The 4,978-nt window shown below is 47.1% G+C and overlaps 1 non-coding gene across 1 annotated transcript; it reads right to left on the reverse strand.

The window, feature by feature from the left end:
* Positions 1 to 4,685: 4,685 nt before the first annotated feature.
* On the reverse strand, positions 4,686 to 4,758 carry TRNAG-UCC (transfer RNA glycine (anticodon UCC)). Its single transcript has one exon. It is a non-coding gene; the product is annotated as a tRNA-Gly (tRNA).
* Positions 4,759 to 4,978: the final 220 nt, after the last annotated feature.

Genomic DNA, 4,978 nt, shown 5'->3' on the forward strand with positions numbered 1-4,978 from the left:
TTTGTTCTGCATGCCAACATCAGAATAGTACCTGGAGCTTTCTCTCTGCTTCCTCTGTGACCTTCCTGACCCCACCTCCACCCAAGGTAGATAGATGTTTTTGATCATCGTGGAGGAAGTTCTCAGAGGCAAAAGAGAAACAAACTGAATAATTTTCCAAGCAGTACCCTTTAAACATACATAATGCAAAAGCATAAACGTGATTCAGCTTGGGGCCAATAGCAATGCAAAATAATTCTTGTCTACGGACAGGCAGACCCTGTCCTGTCCAGCAGAGGTTCAGCTGGCTTCTCCCCTGATGTAAAAAAACAGCCCTGCCTCCATTTCATATCATTTCAATATTCCTGACCTGAAAATGTGTCGGTTCTTTGGAGTCTCTGTTGAACCAGCTAGAACATCTGCCCAGTTCCCTCCCTGATTAACATGTTAAATATAATCTACAACATATTCATTTTTATATCTATGTGAGAGGCATGATTTTTTCCTCTTTTTTTTTTAAAAAAAATTATTTCTAACAGACTTCTGAAAGTGCAGGTTGATCCAGAATAGACAAAATTTTCTCCGTTTATTGTTTAATTTATGCCTGTATTTGGTAGATTTCCAAACATAGAGCGTATTAGTTTGCCTCGGCTGCCAAAACAAAGTACCGCAGACTGGGCAGCTGAAACAACAGAAATTAATTTTCTTCCAGTTCTGGAGGCTGGAAGGCTGAGATCAAGGTCTTGGTAGGGTTGGTTCCTTCTGAGGCCTGTCTCCTTGGCTTGTAGACCGCTGTCTTTTCCCTGTGTCATCACAAGGTCGCCCCCTGTGTGTGTCTGTCTCCTAATCTCTTCTCCTAAGGACACCAGTCCTATTGGATTAGGGCCCACCCATATGACCTCATTTTACCTTAATGACCTCTTTAAGACTCTATCCAAATAGAGGTTAGGACTTCAACATATGAATTTGGTGGGGGGCAGATCATAATTCAGCCTGTAACATAGCATAAGAAACAGGACGGGCTGGAGTCCATGGCATGGAGGGATGGGTAGGAATCCTGCTGGGTGACCTGGTGGAGGCAGCTGTGCCCGTGCCCCCAGGGGCTGCCACCAGAAGTGTGCTGAGTTACCCAGTTCGTGAATCTGCCTATGATTCTGAGAGACCACAGCAGCAAGGCCAGTGACAGACAAGTCTGACTGCTAAAGGAACTTGGTCATTTTACTTTTGGTCCCTGAGATTCTCCAATTACCAAGTGATTTTGTCAGGGCCCTTGGCTGTAGACAGCCTGACCCTTCAACTGTAGGAAAAAAGAGGGAATGGACCATCGGCTTTGAGAATAGAGTCTGCTTCCTGCCAGCTGACTTGTTGGGGCTGGTTTGGCCTCAGGGTTTCCCAAGCAGTCATGGCCATAGGATCTTTAATCCGTCACATGGCAGGTGAAAGCCCAACCCACAGAGCAGAAGAAACCGATTCACAGAGGATGGGGCCAGAGGCTTGTGTGCACGGCCCCTCATCCCTCTATTGCCCACCAGCCTTGACCCCGAGGAGGCTCCATGAGGCCCCCCGGGGACTCCAAGGAGAGCAGTGTGCAAACTGCTGGCCTTGGAGTTACTGCTGGGAGTGTCACCGCATTTCCTGCCACCCGGCCCCTGCACGGTTCCATTATTTTGTTCTTTATTAAGACTTGCTTTGCTCCAAGAAGATTATAGAAATATAAATAAACTTTTATATTTCTAAAGTATACAAGGAGACTGAGACAAAGAGGACACAGAGGCAGAGGTAAGGTGAAACGAGGGTGTGTATATAACATACAATGTACACTGTTCAGGGGTGTTATGGACTGAATGTTCCTGTCCCCCTCCCCAATTCATATGGTGAAGCCCTGACCCCCAGTATGGCTGCATTGGGGGATGGGGCCTCTAATGAGATGATTAAGGTTAAGTAAGGTCACCAGGGAGGGGCCCTGATCCAATAGGATTAGTATCTTCGTGAGAAGAGACACCAGAGATTTCTCTCTCCATGGAAAGGCCATGTAAGGACATAGCAAGAAGACAGCCACATCCTGCCAAAATTCTTATGCTGAAGTCCTAACCCCCAGGATCTCAGAACATGATCCTATTTGGAAATGGGGTCGTTCGGATATAATCAGTCAAGTTAAATTAGATCATCCTGGAGTAGGGTGGGCCCTAATCCAATATGACTGGTATCCTTATAAAAGGAGAAATTTGGACACAGACACACAGGAAGAATGCCATGTGACGATTATAGTTCTGCTGCCACAACCAAGAAACTAGGAGAGAGATCTGGACCAGATTCTTCCTTAGCACCTTCAGATGGGCCATGGTCCTGCCATCACCTTGATTTTGACTCTAGCCTTCAGACTTTTGAGGCAGCAAATGTCTGTTAAGCTCCTTGGTGGTGGTCCTTTTTTATGGTAGCCCTAGCAAACTCTCAGTACGCATACAGTCCTGCCAATTTACGCACGTGAGAATCGCCTTCAGCCGTGAGATTCCTGGCGGCCAAAGGAAAGAGGGAATCTGTTATTGGAATCTCAGCATTTCTTATGGGCTAAGTTGGCCACCTCAAGAGAAGTGCTGGGTCCAGGGTGTCCAGCACAGTGCCTGGTACCCAGGCAGTTCTCAAAAATAAATGTTACCTGGCATTTTTATTTTTAATTTTTCTTATTTTTAATTTTTTAGCCACTGATTTCTAGGAAATCATCACTTTGGGAAATGGCAGGCTAAAATCTGAGTTTCCCTCCAGCTCTGTGGTTTTAAGATCTTACAGTCCTCTTGCAGGGGCTGGTGATGGTTTTCATTGCAGAGGAGGAGCTGGTATGGGAATCCGAGGGCTGCGGGCTCAGGCCAAACCACAGGGCCGGGCCAGCCAGGTGCCGGCGGGGAGGAGCCCTGTTCCCAGGCGTGTGCCAGGGGCCATGCCAGCATGTTTGGAGCTGCTTGCCTGCCTGCACCTGCACTGGTGGACAGATCCCCGCATTTTCTCACCGAGCTCACACCGACTTCAGGGTTCCCCCAACACTGTGCTCCAGGCAAACAGGGCCAACCAGACCAGCTGCACCAAAGAGGAAGGATGAAATGATCCCCAAAGCCCCTTCAGAGTGAATGGTCTAGAATTCCATCATCTGTGTCATGGGCCTCCAGACCGTGCTTCTTTAGCCTTTATGCTTTCATTCTCACAGTCTGGAGGGTCTTTGAGTTGGTCCGAGTATCCATCTCTCGCTGGTTCGTGCCCTCCTTGGAGTGGACGTGTAGGGGCGCCTCACAGCCCCTGACACCATCACTCACCTGCTGAGGCCTCTGCAGGGCACAGACCTTCGCAGTGACACCCAGTTCAGTGTTCACTTTCTCATCCTCCAGCCACCCGAGTGCATCCCCTGGCACTTGGAGCATAGTAAGTTGCTTGATTTTGTCAAGTAGAAAACAAATCTGACCTTATATCCATTAGGATAGCTACTATCAAAAAAAAAAAAGAAAATAACAAATGTTGGTAAGGATGTGAAAAGATTGAAACCCTTGTGCAGTGTGGGTGGGAATGTAAAATGGGGCAACCACTATAGAAAACAACATAGAGGCTCCTCACATTTTTTTAATTTAAATTTAAAAATTAAAATGTTTTAAATTAAATTTTTTAAATTAATTTTTTAAAAATTAAAAATTGACCCAGCAAACCCACTTGTGGGTATATATCCAAAAGAATTGAAAGTAGACAAAATATTTGCACATCCACGTTCATAGCAGCATTATTCACAAGGGCTAAGAGGTGGAAACAACCCAAGTGTCCATCAACAGAAGAATGAACGCACAAAATGTGGTCTAACTCTGTCTGTCCAATGGAACATTATTCAGCCCTAAAAAGGAAGGAAATCCTGGTACATGCTACAACATGGATGGACATTTGAGGACATTATGCTCAGTGAAATAAGCCAGTACAAAAGGACAAATACTGTACACTTCCACTAATATGGGTACTTAGAGGAGACGAGTTCATAGAGACAGAAAGTAGAATAGTGGTCACCAGGGGCTGAGGGAGGGAAGGATGGGAAGTGGTTTAGTGAGGACAGAGTTTCAGTTTTGCAAGATAAAAGTTCCGGAGATGGATGGTGGTTGAGGTAGCATAACGATGAACACAACTGAACCGTACACTTAAAAAGGGTGAAGGTGGTAAATTTTATGTTATGTGTTTTTACCACAACTGAAAAAAAAGGAGACAAGCACATATAAAAAAACAAACAAACCAATCTGGACTTAGGTAAGGAGAGACTTTTCCAGACAGGATCTTTGCAAGAGTGGGGAGGGACAATCACATTAGGGTAGAGGCTGGGATCACGAGCTGAGCAAGCCTCCCAGGGCCAGGCAGGGGAAGGGCCCTTCCTCCACAGGGAGGTGCCAACGTGCCAATGAACAGCCCGGTGGACGGAGTGGAGGTGGAGTGATGGGCAGTACATCGGAGGACGTCTTTCCTGCCATCAGCCGAGTGTCCTTGGGAGGCCGCTAAGAGGTGTAGTATGCTGGCCCAGGCCAAGGGCGGCCAGAACTCAGGAGCCTTGCGGGAGGGCAGAAGCTTCACTAAGGTTTGGTGAAGTCGGATGACCAAACATGGACCTGTCCAGCTTGGTCAGTGGGGACAAACAGTTCAGCTAATCTTTTTATTTTTTTGGCCATGCCACGCGGCATGCGGGATCTTAGTTCCCCGACCGGGGATCAAACCCGTGCCCCCTGCAGTGGAAGTGCAGAGTCCTAACCACTGGACCACCAGGGAATTCCTCAGCTAATCTTTCATGAGCAAAGAATGGTAATTTGGAGGGTCTGACCTTGTCACAGGTAAATGTTGGGGGTGGGGGGAGGATCTGTGAGTTGCAACCTAGTCACCTGGGGAAGGTTGGTGCTTTGCAGTGAGCCGTCTTTGAAGAACACAAAAGGGTGAGGGGGTTTCTAAATCTTCGCTGTTTTCCAGGGGCAGGTAAAATTCAGCATCGTCG

Source organism: Phocoena phocoena, chromosome 5, assembly GCF_963924675.1.
Source record: "Phocoena phocoena chromosome 5, mPhoPho1.1, whole genome shotgun sequence".
In the NCBI taxonomy this organism is placed as follows: Eukaryota; Metazoa; Chordata; class Mammalia; order Artiodactyla; family Phocoenidae; genus Phocoena; species Phocoena phocoena.